The 16,025-nt window shown below is 47.4% G+C and overlaps 1 protein-coding gene across 1 annotated transcript in view; it reads left to right on the top strand.

Annotated features, from left to right (window-relative positions):
• The first annotated feature begins 380 nt into the window (after positions 1 to 380).
• cntfr (ciliary neurotrophic factor receptor) overlaps positions 381 to 16,025 on the top strand; it is a 663,571-nt gene continuing 647,926 nt past the window's right edge. The window contains exon 1 of the mRNA XM_065007697.1: positions 381 to 589. The gene's annotated coding sequence lies outside the window, so the exon portion shown is untranslated. The remainder of the gene's footprint in view (positions 590 to 16,025) is intronic.

Raw genomic sequence — 16,025 nt, 5'->3', positions numbered from 1 at the left:
TAGTAGTCAACATGTATGTATATATATATTTGTCGGAGCCTCTCTCTCTCTCTCTCTCTCTCTCTCTCTCTCTCTCTCTCTTCTCTCTCTCTCTCTCTCTCTGTCTCTCTCTGTCTCTCTCTGCCTCTCTCTCTCTGCCTCTCTCTCTCTCTCTCTCTCTCTCTCTCTCTCTATCTCTCTCTGTCTCTCTCTGCCTCTCTCTCTCTCTGTCTGTCTCTCTCTCTCTCTGCCTCTCTCTCTGTGTTTGAGCAATACAGTGAGAGATGGCTAGGGGGTGCTGTGTGGTCACAGAGAGCCAGCGTGGTGCTAATGTTTTCCTGCCTCTCCTCTCTCTCTCTCACTCCCTCTCTCTTGCTGGCTGGGTTGGTCACATGGGGAGAAGAGCTGTTTAAAATGCTTTAGTATTCTCAGCCAGTGCAGAGCCAGACACTGAGAGACACACACTGCTCACAGCTTGTCCTGCTTATACATCTACCTACCTACAGCACTGCAACTTTCTGTACTGGAGCGACACACACATCGTCTCATCTGCGGAGGACAGGAGGACAGGATAGGGAAAACACCAGAGAGGAGCACACTAAATATTGTAGTGAGTACTTGCTGGAAATCAGCTTTTTTCCTGTCTGTGTGTTGGAGCTGGATTTGTCTGTGTGTTGGAGCTGGATCTGTCTGTGTGTTGGAGCTGGATCTGTCTGTGTGTTGGAGCTGGATCTGTCTGTGTGTTAGAGCTGGATCTGTCTGTGTGTTGGTGCTGGATCTGTCTGTGGGTTGGAGCTGGATCTGTCTGTGTGTTGGTGCTGGATCTGTCTGTGGGTTGGAGCTGGACTAATATAGGACAGTTGACAGAAGATGATTTGTATTAAGAGTAGCATTCAGGACAGATGGAAGGATCGCTGCTTGGATCTTGTGCCTCTATACTGTGGCTTTATCTTGGGTCTAATTAATAACAACACATGCTGATCCTCAGTGATCTATTGGATGTATTCAGAAGGAAACGGTTGTGTTGCTGATAGCGCCCTGAGAAGGAAACGGTTGTGTTGCTGATAGCGCCCTGAGAAGGAAACGGTTGTGTTGCTGATAGCGCCCTGAGAAGCAAACGGTTGTGTTGCTGATAGCGCCCTGAGAAGGAAACGGTTGTGTTGCTGATAGCGCCCTGAGAAGGAAACGGTTGTGTTGCTGATAGCGCCCTGAGAAGGAAACGGTTGTATTGCTGATAGCGACCTGAGAAGGAAACGGTTGTATTGCTGATTGCGACCTGAGAAGGAAACGGTTGTATTGCTGATTGCGACCTGAGAAGGAAACGGTTGTATTGCTGATTGCGACCTGCTATTAATGAAACGCACTTTGCTCACCTGCCGTTTGCAATCACCAAAAGCAGTTCTGTTTCTCTCGCCATTTCTCTCTCTCACTCTCTCGTTTTCTCAGTCTCGCACTCTCGCTCTGTCTCCATCCACACTTACAAAGTGGATGCTTTGCAAAGGGAGAGAGAGAGAGAGCGAGAGAGAGCAGAGGGAGCCGGGGCGAGAACGCTACAAGAGAGAGAGAGAGAAGAAAGACAGGAATTAGGGAGAGAGTGGAGGGCATTGAAAGCAGTGACACTGGCCAGACAATTAGCTGAGGATTCCATTGTGCGGCCCTTTCTCTCCCCATGGCCCCATGGCAGAGGTCAGGGGACGAGTTGACCCGTGTCAACTCTCCAGCATGGAACCCATTATCCTCTCCTGATTGATTAGTTTTAGTGGAAATCCCTTATATCTATTCCTCCCTTCTATCTTCACCTCTTCTATCTATTCCTCCCTTCTATCTTCTCCTCCCTTCTATCTATTCTCCCTTCTATCTTCTGCTCCCTTCTATCTATTCTTCATTCTAGCTTCTCCTCTTCTATCTATTCTCTCTTCTATCCTCTCCTCCCTTCTATCTATTCTCCCTTCTATCTTCTCCTCTTCTATCTATTCCCCCCTTCTATCTATTCTTCCTTCTATCTTCTTCCCTTCTATCTATTCTTCCTTCTATCTTCTCCCCTTCTATCTCCTCCTCCCTTTCTATCTATTCCTCCCATCTATCTTCTCCTCCCTTCTATCTATTCCTCCCTTCTATCTATTCCCCCTTCTATCTTCTCCTCCCTTCTATCTATTCTCCCTTCTATCTATTCCCCCCTTCTTTATTCTTCTCTTCTATCTATTCTTCCTTCTATCTTCTCCCCTTCTATCTTCTCCTCCTCTATCTATTCCTGCCTTCTATTTTCTCCTTTTCTATCTATTCCCCCCTTCTTTATTCACCTCTTCTATCTATTCTTCCTTCTATCTTCTCCTACCTCTCTATTCCTCCCTTCTTTCTTCTCCTCCATTGTGCTGTTTTTGTTATTTTTCTCTATTGTTGGTTACTGTTATTTTAAAGCTCACATTTCTGGGATTTCTGGGCTGGGAGATGCATTTCGGGGTGTGTGAGAGGGGAGAGGACCGAGACTCTATTTCCCCTCCCCAGCCCCATTCATCCCTAACCCCATTCAGCTCCAGCCCCAATCCCTGCCCCAGCCCCATACCCCAATCCCTGCCCCATTCAGCCGCAAACCCCAAACCCTGCACCAGCCTCATACCCCAGTCCTTGCCCCAGCCCCATTCAGCCCCAGCCTCATACCCCAATCCCTGCCCCAGCCTCATACCCCAGTCCTTGCCCCAGCCCCATTCAGCCCCAGCCTCATACCCGAAATCCTGCCCCAGCCTCATACCCCAGTCCCTGCATCAGCCCCGTTCAGGCCATACCCCAATCCCTGCCCCAGCCCCATACCCCAATCTATGCCCCATACCCCAATCCCTCCCCCAGCCTCATTCAGCCCCATACCCCAATCCCAGCCCCATTCAGGCCATACCCCAATCCCTGCCCCAGCCCCAATCAGCCCCAGCCTCATACCCCAATCCCTGCCCCATTCAGCCCCATACCCCAATCCCTGCCCCATACCCCAATCCCTCCCCCAGTCTCATTCAGCCCCATACCCCAATCCCAGCCCCATTTAGCCCATACCCCAATCCCAGCCCCATTCAGCCCCATACCCCATCCCAGCCCCATTCATCCCATACCCCAGTCCTTTCCCCAGCCCCATTCAGCCCCAGCCTCATACCCCAATCCCTGCCCCAGCCTCATACCCCAGTCCCCGCCTCAGCCCCATTCAGCCCCATACCCCAATCCCTGCACCATGACCCAATCCCTGCCCCAGCCTCATACCCCAGTCCCTGCCTCTGCCCCATTCAGCACCATACCCCAAACCCTGCAGCCCAGCTTCATTCAGCCCCAGTCATACCCCCCAACCCTGCCTCATACTACAAACCCCCCAGCCTCATACCCCAACCCCCCAGTCCCTGCCTCTGCCCCATTCAGCCCCATACCCAGTCCCTGCCTCTGCCTCTGCCCCATTCAGCACCATACCCCAATCCCTTCCCCAGCCTCATACCCCAATCCCTGCCCCATTCAGCCCCATACCCCAATCCCTGCCCCATACCCCAATCCCTCCCCCAGCCTCATTCAGCCCCATACCCCAATCCCAGACACATTCAGCCCATACCCCAATCCCAGACCCATTCAGCCCCATACCCCAATCCCAACCCCATTCATTCCATACCCCAGTCCTTACCCCAGCCCCATTCAGCCCCAGCCTCATACCCCAATCCCTGCCCCAGCCTCATACCCTAGTTCCCGCCTCAGCCCAATTCAGCCCCATACCCCAATCCCTGCACCATAACCCAATCCCTGCCCCAGCCTCATACCCCAGTCCCTGCCTCTGCCCCATTCAGCACCATACCCCAAACCCTGCCCCAGCTTAATTCAGCCCCAGCGTCATATCCCAGTCCCTGCCACAGCCTCATACTCCAAACCCTGGCCCAGCCTCATACTCCAAACCCTGCGCCAGCACCATACCCCAATACCTGCCCCAGCCTCATACCCAGTCCCTGCCTCTGCCCCATTCAGCCCCAGCGTCATACCCCAGTCCCTGCCCCAGCCTCATACCCCAGTCCCTGCCTCTGCCCCATTCAGCCCCATACGCCAGTCCCTGCCTCTGCCCTATTCAGCACCATACCCCAAACCCTGCCTCAGCCCCATTCAGTCCCAGCCTCATACCCCAGTCCCTGCCTCAGCCCCATTCAGCCCCAGCCTCATACCCCAAACCCTGCCCCAGCCTCATACCCCAGACCCTGCCTCAGCCCCATTCAGTCCCATACCCCAACCCCAGTCCCTGCCTCAGTCCCATTTAGCCCCAGCCTCATACCCCAGTCCCTGCCTCAGTCCCATTCAGCCCCAGCCCCATACCCCAGTCCCTGCCCCAGCCTCATACCCCAAACCCTTCCCCAGCCCCATACCCCAGTCCCTGCCTCAGCCTCATTCAGCCCCAGCCTCATACCCCAGTCCCTGCCTCAGCATCATTCAGCCCCAGCCTCATTCAGCCCCAGACCCATTCGGCCCCATACCCCAGTCCCTGCCCCAGTCCCATTCAGCCCCATACCCCAAACCCTTCCCCAGCCCCATTCAGCCCCATTCAGCCCCATCCCCAGGCTCCCAGCCTCCAAGCCCTAGCCCCAACCTCCCTGTCTGGATGCCCAAGCCATAGCCCCAACCTCCCTGTCTGGATGCCCAAGACCTAGCCCCAACCTCCCTGTCTGGATGCCCAAGACCTAGCCCCAACCTCCCTGTCTGGATGCCCAACCCTAGCCCCAACCTCCCTGTCTGGATGCCCAAGCCCTAGCCCCAACCTCCCTGTCTGGATGCCCAAGCCCTAGCCCCAACCTCCCCCTGTCTGGCCCCAACTCTCCCTGTCTGGATGCCCAAGCCCTGCCCAACCTCCCTGTCTGGATGCCCAAGCCCTAGCCCCAACCTCCCTGTCTGGATGCCCAAGCCCTAGCCCCAACCTCCCTGTCTGGATGCCCAAGCCCTAGCCCCAACCTCCCTGTCTGGATGCCCAAGCCCTAGCCCCAACCTCCCTGTCTGGATGCCCAAGCCCTAGCCCCAACCTCCCTGTCTGGATGCCCAAGACCTAGCCCCAACCTCCCTGTCTGGATGCCCAAGACCTAGCCCCAACCTCCCTGTCTGGATGCCCAACCTAGCCCCAACCTCCCTGTCTGGATGCCCAAGCCCCAACCTCCCTGTCTGGATGCCCAAGACCTAGCCCAACCTCCTTGTCTGGATGCCCAAGACCTAGCCCCAACCTCCCTGTCTGGCCCCAATGCCCAAGCCCTAGCCCCAACCTCCCTGTCTGGATGCCCAAGACCTAGCCCCAACCTCCCTGTCTGGATGCCCAAGCCCTAGCCCCAACCTCCCTGTCTGGATGACCAAGCCCTCCAGCACACCTCACACTGTTTTAAGTGTTTATCCAGGAACATCAAAGGAAGACTGGAAGGTCTTAGATGTCCATGTCTGACTTCTAGTGTCATGCCTTGAAGGATTAGGACTACCACTCTCCTCCTCCTCCTCTTCCTCCTCCCGTTATATTTATATTTCTAAATCCCTCTAAAAGGTCTTACCAGCAGCTCTGTTGTCTGAGCAACCAGCCAGTCAGCCAGTCAGCCAGCCAGTCAGCCAGTCAGCCAGCCAGTCAGCCAGTCAGTCAGCCAGCCAGTCAGCCAGTCAGTCAGCCAGTCAGCCAGCCAGTCAGCCAGCCAGCCAGCCAGTCAGCCAGTCAGCCAGTCAGTCAGTCAGTCAGCCAACCAGCCAGCCAGTCAGCCAGTCAGCCAGTCAGAGAGTCGGTCTGCCAGTCAGCCAGCCAGTCAGCCAGTCAGCCAGTTTGTCAGTCAGTCAGTCCTTCCAGCTGGTTTAGTTTAAGCCCCTCCATATAAACTGGGAAAGGGCCAATGTGTGTGTGTGTGCATGTGTGTGTGTTGTCCCCTACAGGGGTATCATGTAGATAATACATTGAGTACTTGTTAAAGCAGGGTTTAGGGTTTAGGGAGCAGAAGGAAAGGTTTTAATAAGAAGCAGTATTCTGGATGGACAGAGAGAGTCCATTTGATGCTCCTGTATCAGAGAGAAGATTACCACAGCCTAATGGACCTTCTTTAAACCTGGCAATGTCTCCCAAATGGCACCATATTCCCTATATAGTGCACTACTTTAGACCAGAGCCCTATAGAACCTTATTTCCTATATATAGTGCACTACTTTAGACCAGAGCCCTATGGAACCCTATTCCCTATATAGTCCACCACTTCAGACCAGAGCCCATAGGGCATGTGGGACATGGCTCTGCTCTCTGTCTGCAGTGAGCCCTTGTGGTGTTACGTTTCAACTCTTCTTCCATGTTTATTTTCTATTTCTTTTCCAGGTCTTTTTCTAAGGTGGGATTGTTTTTTTTTCTTATTTTTTTTCGTACCACATATTTGATCTTAAAACTGCGTTGTTGGTTAAGGGCTTGTAAGTCAGCATTTCACTGTACGGTCTACTACACCTGTTGTAAGTCAGCATTTCACTGTAAGGTCTACTACACCTGTTGTAAGTCAGCATTTCACTGTAAGGTCTACTACACCTGTTGTAGTCAGCATTTCACTGTATGGTCTACACTTGTTGTATTCAGCATTTCACTGTAAGGTCTACTACACCTGTTGTAAGTCAGCATTTCACTGTAAGGTCTACTACACCTGTTGTAGTCAGCATTTCACTGTATGGTCTACACTTGTTGTATTCAGCATTTCACTGTACGGTCTACACTTGTTGTATTCAGCATTTCACTGTACGGTCTACACTTGTTGTATTCAGCATTTCACTGTATGGTCTACACTTGTTGTATTCAGCATTTCACTGTATGGTCTACACTTGTTGTATTCAGCATTTCACTGTACGGTCTACACTTGTTGTATTCAGCATTTCACTGTATGGTCTACACTTGTTGTAGTCAGCATTTCACTGTATGGTCTACACTTGTTGTATTCAGCATTTCACTGTACGGTCTACACTTGTTGTATTCAGCATTTCACTGTGAGGTCTACTACACCTGTTGTATTCTGCATTTCACTGTGAGGTCTACTACACCTGTTGTATTCAGCATTTCACTGTGAGGTCTACTACACCTGTTGTATTCAGCATTTCACTGTAAGGTCTACTACACCTGTTGTATTCAGCATTTCACTGTGAGGTCTACTACACCTGTTGTATTCAGCATTTACTGTGAGGTCTACTCAGCATTTCACTGTAAGGTCTACTACACCTGTTGTAAGTCAGCATTTCACTGTACGGTCTACACTTGTTGTATTCAGCATTTCACTGTAAGGTCTACTACACCTGTTGTAAGTCAGCATTTCACTGTATGGTCTACACTTGTTGTATTCAGCATTTCACTGTACGGTCTACACTTGTTGTATTCAGCATTTCAATGTACGGTGTACACTTGTTGTATTCAGCATTTCACTGTAAGGTCTACACTTGTTGTATTCAGCATTTCAATGTACGGTCTACACTTGTTGTATTCAGCATTTCAATGTACGGTCTACACTTGTTGTATTCAGCATTTCACTGTAAGGTCTACTACACCTGTTGTAAGTCAGCATTTCACTGTAAGGTCTACACTTGTTTTATTCAGCATTTCACTGTACGGTCTACACTTGTTTTATTCAGCATTTCACTGTAAGGTCTACTACACCTGTTGTATTCAGCATTTCACTGTAAGGTCTACTACACCTGTTGTATTCAGCATTTCACTGTAAGGTCTACTACACCGGTTGTATTCAGCATTTCACTGTGAGGTCTACTACACCTGTTGTATTCAGCATTTCACTGTAAGGTCTACTACACCTGTTGTAAGTCAGCATTTCACTGTACGGTCTACACTTGTTGTATTCAGCATTTCACTGTAAGGTCTACTACACCTGTTGTAAGTCAGCATTTCACTGTATGGTCTACACTTGTTGTATTCAGCATTTCACTGTACGGTCTACACTTGTTGTATTCAGCATTTCAATGTACGGTCTACACTTGTTGTATTCAGCATTTCACTGTAAGGTCTACACTTGTTGTATTCAGCATTTCAATGTACGGTCTACACTTGTTGTATTCAGCATTTCAATGTACGGTCTACACTTGTTGTATTCAGCATTTCACTGTAAGGTCTACTACACCTGTTGTAAGTCAGCATTTCACTGTAAGGTCTACACTTGTTTTATTCAGCATTTCACTGTACGGTCTACACTTGTTTTATTCAGCATTTCACTGTAAGGTCTACTACACCTGTTGTATTCAGCATTTCACTGTAAGGTCTACTACACCTGTTGTATTCAGCATTTCACTGTAAGGTCTACTACACCGGTTGTATTCAGCATTTCACTGTAAGGTCTACTACACCTGTTGTATTCAGCATTTCACTGTAAGGTCTACTATACCTGTTGTATTCAGCATTTCACTGTGAGGTCTACTACACCTGTTGTATTCGGCATTTCACTGTAAGGTCTATTACACCTGTTGTATTCAGCATTTCACTGTGAGGTCTACTACACCTGTTGTATTCGGCATTTCACTGTGAGGTCTACTACACCTGTTGTATTCTGCATTTCACTGTGAGGTCTACTACACCTGTTGTATTCAGCATTTCACTGTAAGGTCTATTACACCTGTTGTATTCAGCATTTCACTGTGAGGTCTACTACACCTGTTGTATTCGGCATTTCACTGTGAGGTCTACTACACCTGTTGTATTCCGCATTTCACTGTGAGGTCTACTACACCTGTTGTATTCAGCATTTCACTGTAAGGTCTACTACACCTGTTGTATTCAGCATTTCACTGTAAGGTCTACTACACCTGTTGTATTCAGCATTTCACTGTGAGGGCTTCTACTACAGCTGTTGTATTTGGCACAAATAACATTTGATTTGATTTGATTGAAGCCCAGGTATTTTTCAAAGATGTGATTGGAGCACAGCTCTTTCTCATCTTCTAGTTCCTCGTCCCAACTGTGTTTATTTTTTAAACAAAAGAATGGTTAAATTAAACTGTAACAATATTTCCCTTAACATACTTAGCCTCTGGATCAACATCCTGAACCAGATGTCAGAATTAGGGATGATCAGAGAGATGGGGAGAGAGATGGGGTGACGGAGTTAGGAGTGATCAGAGAGATGGGGAGAGAGATGGGGTGATGGAGTTAGGAGTGATCAGAGAGATGGGGAGAGAGATGGGGTGACGGAGTTAGGAGTGATCAGAGAGATGGGGAGAGAGATGGGGTGACGGAGTTCGGAGTGATCAGAGAGATGGGGTGACGGAGTTAGGAGTGATCAGAGAGATGGGGAGAGAGATGGGGTGACGGAGTTAGGAGTGATCAGAGAGATGTGGTGACGAAGTTCGGAGTGATCAGAGAGATGGGGAGAGAGATGGGGTGATGGAGTTAGGAGTGATCAGAGGGAGAGGAAAGAAAGAATTCACATCTTAGAATCAGAGAGATGGGGAGATTAGATGGGGTGATTCTCCAATTAGTTAGGAGTGATCAACCCAGATGGGGATTAAAGATGGGGTGACAGAACCCACTGGATTCTCCTGTTACATTAAAGACTACCAGAACCCACTGGATTCTCCAGTTCGGATTGATCAGAGAAGATGGGGAAGAGATAAAGACTACCAGAACCCACTGGATTCTAATTGATAAAGAGGGAACCCACTGGAAAGAAAGAATTACAGAATCTTAGATTCTCAACTGTTAAAGACTACCAGAACCCACTGGATTCTCCAATTACATTAAAGACTACCAGAACCCACTGGATTCTCCTATTACATTGAATGGACTACAGGACAAAATACAAACCCTTCAACCCAAAAAGCTTGTGGTGTTGATGGTATCCTAAATGAAATGATCAAATATACAGACCACAAATTCAAATTGGCTATACTATAACATCATCCTCGGAAACCAAGGTCTGATCACCCCAATCCACAAAAGTGGAGACAAATTTGATACCAAAAACTACTGTGGGATATGCATCAACAGCAACCTTGGGGAAAATCTTCTGCATTATTATTATCAGCAGACTCATACATTTTTATCAGTGAAAATGTACTGAGCAAATTTCTTATGTGCTTTTTACCAAATCACCGTACGACAGACTACGTATTCACCATGCACACCCTAACTGACAAACAAACTAATCAAAACAAAGGCAAAGTCTTCTCATGCTTTGTTGACTTCAAAAAAACGTTTTGACTCAATTTGACATGATGGTCCGCTATACAAATTGATGCAAAGTGGTGTTGTTGGAAAACAAAATATATTTTAAAATCCATTTACACAAACAACAAGAGTGTGGTTCAAATTGGCAAAACACATTTCTTTCAACAAGGCCGGGGGGTGAGATATGGATGCAGCTTGAGCTTCGCCCTCTTCAACACATATCAACGAATTGGTGAGGACATTAGAGTAATCTGCAGCACCCGGCCTCACCCTACTAGAATCTGAAGTCAAATGACTACTGTTTGCTGATGATCTGGTGCTTTTGTCCCCAACCAAGTAGGGCCTACAGCAGCACCTAGATCTTCTGCACAGACTCTGTCAGACCTGGGCCCTGACAGACCTGGGCCCTGACAGACATGGGCCCTGACAGAACTGGGCCCTGACAGACCTGGGCCCTGACAGACCTGGGTCCTGACAGACCTGGGCCCTGACAGACCTGGGCCCTGATAGTAAATCTCAGTAAGACAAAAAATAATGGTGTTCCCTAGAGCACAGAAAAACTATACATACCTAAGCCTAAACATCAGCGACACAGGTAACTTCCACAAAGCTGTGAACGATCTGAGGGACAAGGCAAGAAGAGCCTTCTATGCCATCAAAAGAAACATAAAATTTGACATACAAATTAGGATCTGACTAAAAATACTTGAATCAGTTATAGAGCCCATTGCCCTTTATGTTTGTGAGGTCTGGAGTCCGCTCACCAACCAAGATTTCACAAAATGGGACCAACTCCAAATGCAGAATTCTGAAAAAATATTGTATGTGTACAAAGTAAAACACCAAATAATACATGCAGAGCAGAATTAGGCCGATACCCACTAATTATCAAAATCCAGAAAAAGAGGCGTTAAATTCTAGAACCCCCTAAAAGGAAGCGATTCCCAAACTTACCAGAACAAAGCCATCACCTACAGAGAGATGAACCTGGAGAAGAGTCCCCTAAGCAAGCTGGTCCTGGGACTCCACAGAGCCCCAGGTCAGCAACACAATCAGATCCAACTAAATCATGAGAAAACAAAACGATAATTACTTGGAAAGAATGAACAATAAAAACGAGCAAACTAGAAATGCTTTTTGGCCCTAAACAGCAGAACACCTGAACACTGACCTAAAATTAAGGAAAGCTTTGACTATGCACAGACTCAGAGAGCATAGCCTTGCTATTGTGAAAGATCCAAACCTCCTGCCAAATGTATGAGGATATTAGAGACACATATTTCCCTCAGATTACACAGACCCACAAAGAGGTCGAAAACAAATCACATTTTGATAAACTCCCATATCTATTGGTTGAAATACCACAGTGTGCAGGAAAGCTAAGGCCAGCTTCTTCAGGCAGAAGTTTGCATCCTGTAGCTCCAACTCCAAAAAGTTCTGGGACACTGTGAAGTCCATGGAGAACAAGAGCACCTCCTCCCAGCTGCCCACTGCACTGAGGCTAGGTAACACGGTCACCACCGATAAATCCATGATTATCGAAAACTTCAACAAGCATTTCTCAACGGCTGGCCATGCATTCCGCCTGGCTACTCCAACCTCGGCCAACAGCTCCGCCCCCCCCGCAGCTACTCGCCCAAGCCTCTCCAGGTTCTCCTTTACCCAAATCCAGATAGCAGATGTTCTGAAAGAGCTGCAAAACCTGGACCCATACAAATCAGCTGGGCTTGACAATCTGGACACTCTATTTCTGAAACTATCCGCCGCCATTGTCGGAACCCCTATTACCAGCCTGTTCAACCTCTCTTTCATATCGTCTGAGATCCCCAAGGATTGGAAAGCTGCCGCAGTCATCCCCCTCTTCAAAGGGGGAGACACCCTGGACCCAAACTGTTACATACATATATCCATCCTGCCCTGCCTATCTAAGGTCTTCGAAAGCCAAGTCAACAAACAGGTCACTGACCATCTCAAATCCCACCGTACCTTCTCCGCTGTGCAATCTGGTTTCCGAGCCGGTCACGGGTGCACCTCAGCCACGCTCAAGGTACTAAACGATATCATAACCGCCATCGATAAAAGACAGTACTGTGCAGCCGTCTTCATCGACCTTGCCAAGGCTTTCGACTCGGTCAATCACCATATTCTTATCGGCAGACTCAGTAGCCTCGGTTTTTCTGATGACTGCCTTGCCTGGTTCACCAATTACTTTGCAGACAGAGTTCAGTGTGTCAAATCGGAGGGCATGCTGTCCGGTCCTCTGGCAGTCTCTATGGGGGTGCCACAGGGTTCAATCCTGGGCCGACTCTTTTCTCTGTATATATCAATGATGTTGCTCTTGCTGCGGGTGATTCCCTGATCCACCTCGACGCAGACGACACCATTCTATATACTTCCGGCCCGTCCTTGGACACTGTGCTATCTAACCTCCAAACGAGCTTCAATGCCATACAACACTCCTTCCGTGGCCTCCAACTGCTCTTAAACGCTAGTAAAACCAAATGCATGCTTTTCAACCGTTCGCTGCCTGCACCCGCACGCCTGACCAGCATCCCCACCCTTCCAACCTTGAATATGTGGACATCTATAAGTACCTAGGTGTCTGGCTAGACTGTAAACTCTCCTTCCAGACTCATATCAAACATCTCCAATCGAAAATCAAATCAAGAGTCTGCTTTCTATTCCGCAACAAAGCCTCCTTCTCTCACGCCGCCAAACTTACCCTAGTAAAACTGACTATCCTACCGATCCTCGACTTCGGCGATGTCATCTACAAATTTGCTTCCAACACTACTCAGCAAACTGGATGCAGTTTATCACAGTGGCATCCGTTTTGTCACTAAAGCACCTTGTACCACCCACCACTGCGACTTGTATGCTCTAGTCGGCTGGCCCTCGCTACATATTCGTCGCCAGACCCACTGGCTCCAGGTCATCTACAAGTCCATGCTAGGTAAAGCTCCGCCTTATCTCAGTTCACTGGTCACGATGGCAACACCCATCCGTAGCACGCGCTCCAGCAGGTGTATCTCACTGATCATCCCTAAAGCCAACACCTCATTTGGCCGCCTTTCGTTCCAGTTCTCTGCTGCCTGTGACTGGAACGAATTGCAAAAATCGCTGAAGTTGGAGACTTTTATCTCCCTCACCAACTTCAAACATCTGCTATCTGAGCAGCTAACCGATCGCTGCAGCTGTACATAGTCTATCGGTAAATAGCCCACCCATTTTTACCTACCTCATTTTATTTATTTACTTTTCTGCTCTTTTGCACACCAATATCTCTACCTGTACATGACCATCTGATCATTTATCACTCCAGTGTTAATCTGCAAAATTGTAATTATTGGCCTACCTCCTCATGCCTTTTGCACACACATATCTCTATCTATCTATCTACAATAGTATATAGACTCTCCTTTTTTCTTTTTTTTTTTCTGCCCATTTTTTTTCTACTGTGTTATTGACTTGTTAATTGTTTACTCCATGTGTAACTCTGTGTTGTCTGTTCACACTGCTATGCTTTATCTTGGCCAGGTCGCAGTTGCAAATGAGAACTTGTTCTCAACTAGCCTACCTGGTTAAATAAAGGTGAAATCAAATAAAATAAATAAAGTACACATTTCACCTTCAGAGGTGAATTTATCAAACCGCTAGCGGTGAAAAATATGTTTTATTGTTAAGAGCTCTCCCCAAACAATAGCATGGCATTTTTTCACAGTAATACCAGCCGAGTGGCTGTAAAGTCTACTGTAAATCTGACAGTGCAGTTATATTAACAAGAATGTAAGCTTACAGCCGATATAAGACACTTAAATGTACCGACATTTATTGTTTCTCTAAAATCTGCGATCGTGACATAAGGTGCTGCATGATTTACAACTTTATTGATTTATACTTCTTTTACTCTTAATTTTATTGTTTATTTCACTTTTCTTTATTATCTTTTTCAGGTTGCTATGGCAATGTAAACATATGTTTTACATGCCAATAAAGCCATTTGAATTAAATTGAATTGAGAGAGGGGAGAGAGAAAAGGGGAAGTGATCAGAGAGAGAAGGCGAGAGAGAGGGGGAGTGATCAGAGAGAGAGCTGATCGATGATCCCCACCCTAACCTGCCCAAATAACATCCACCCCCTAAAACTCATGTCAGTACCGATGAAGTGCTTTGAAAGGCTGGTCATGGCTCACATCACCAACATCATCCCAAAAACCTTAGACCTACTCCAATTTCCATACTGCCTCAACAGATCCACAGATTATGCAATCTCAATTGCACTCCGCACTGCCATTTCCCACCTGGACAAAAGGAACATCCCTACGTGAGAATGCTTTTCATTGATTTACAGCTCAGCGTTCAACACCATAGTACCCACAAAGCTCATCACTAAGCTAAGGACCCTTGGACTAAACACCTCCCTCTGCAACTGGATCCTGGACTTCCTGACGGGCCGCCCCCAGGTGGTAAGGGTAGGTAACAACACATCTGCCATGCTGAGCTTCCACACTGCTTAGTCACCTCCTGAGTTTAAGTTGAGTTTAAGTTTATTTTTACAGGGACAGTGCACATTAATCAACGTTTCAGTAAAAGTGCCGGTTTTAGCCAGCAGGCTATATTTCAACCGCAGTCCCTGGGCAGGTTATTAAAAACAATTACAATATAGACAATAGCAACATAGAACAAGCAAGACATAGCAACATAGGACAAGCAAGACATAGCATACAGACAGAGCAACATAGGACAAGCAAGACATAGCATACAGACAGAACAACATAGGACAAGCAAGACATAGCATACAGACAGAGCAACATAGGACAAGCAAGACGTAGCATACAGACAGAGCAACATAGGACAAGCAAGACATAGCATACAGACAGAGCAACATAGAACAAGCAAGACGTAGCATACAGACAGAGCAACATAGGACAAGCAAGACATAGCATACAGACAGAGCAACATAGGACAAGCAAGACGTAGCATACAGACAGAACAACATAGGACAAGCAAGACATAGCATACAGACAGAGCAACATAGAACAAGCAAGACATAGCATACAGACAGAGCAACATAGGACAAGCAAGACATAGCATACAGACAGAGCAACATAGGACAAGCAAGACATAGCATACAGACAGAGCAACATAGGACAAGCAAGACATAGCATACAGACAGAGCAACATAGAACAAGCAAGACGTAGCATACAGACAGAGCAACATAGGACAAGCAAGACATAGCATACAGACAGAGCAACATAGGACAAGCAAGACATAGCATACAGACAGAGCAACATAGGACAAGCAAGACATAGCATACAGACAGAGCAACATAGAACAAGCAAGACGTAGCATACAGACAGAGCAACATAGGACAAGCAAGACATAGCATACAGACAGAGCAACATAGGACAAGCAAGACGTAGCATACAGACAGAGCAACATAGGACAAGCAAGACGTAGCATACAGACAGAGCAACATAGGACAAGCAAGACGTAGCATACAGACAGACAGAGCAACATAGGACAAGCAAGACGTAGCATACAGACAGAGCAACATAGGACAAGCAAGACATAGCATACAGACAGAGCAACATAGGACAAGCAAGACGTAGCATACAGACAGAACAAAAAGCAGCAAGACAAAATTCATAAAAGCAACAAAGTGTTTCCACACCTCACAAGCTACAGACAACAGACAACATGGAAAGCGGCAACACACAGCTATGGACCATGTTCACACATCTGATTGACCTTTAGCCAGGTCTTCAAGCATTTTGTGAAAGTGTGATATGTGGTGCAGTTACGTGTGTCTGATGGCAGTGTATTCCAGACATGGGAAGCTCTCACAGAGAATGCAGATTTACTAAAGGTGCTTTTCCTTAGGGGAACTATA

The sequence above is a fragment of the Oncorhynchus nerka genome, linkage group LG22 (genome assembly GCF_034236695.1).
Source record: "Oncorhynchus nerka isolate Pitt River linkage group LG22, Oner_Uvic_2.0, whole genome shotgun sequence".
Taxonomy (NCBI): domain Eukaryota; kingdom Metazoa; phylum Chordata; class Actinopteri; order Salmoniformes; family Salmonidae; genus Oncorhynchus; species Oncorhynchus nerka.
Note: the sequence above shows the minus strand (reverse complement) of the source record. Positions and strands in the feature narration are given on the sequence as shown.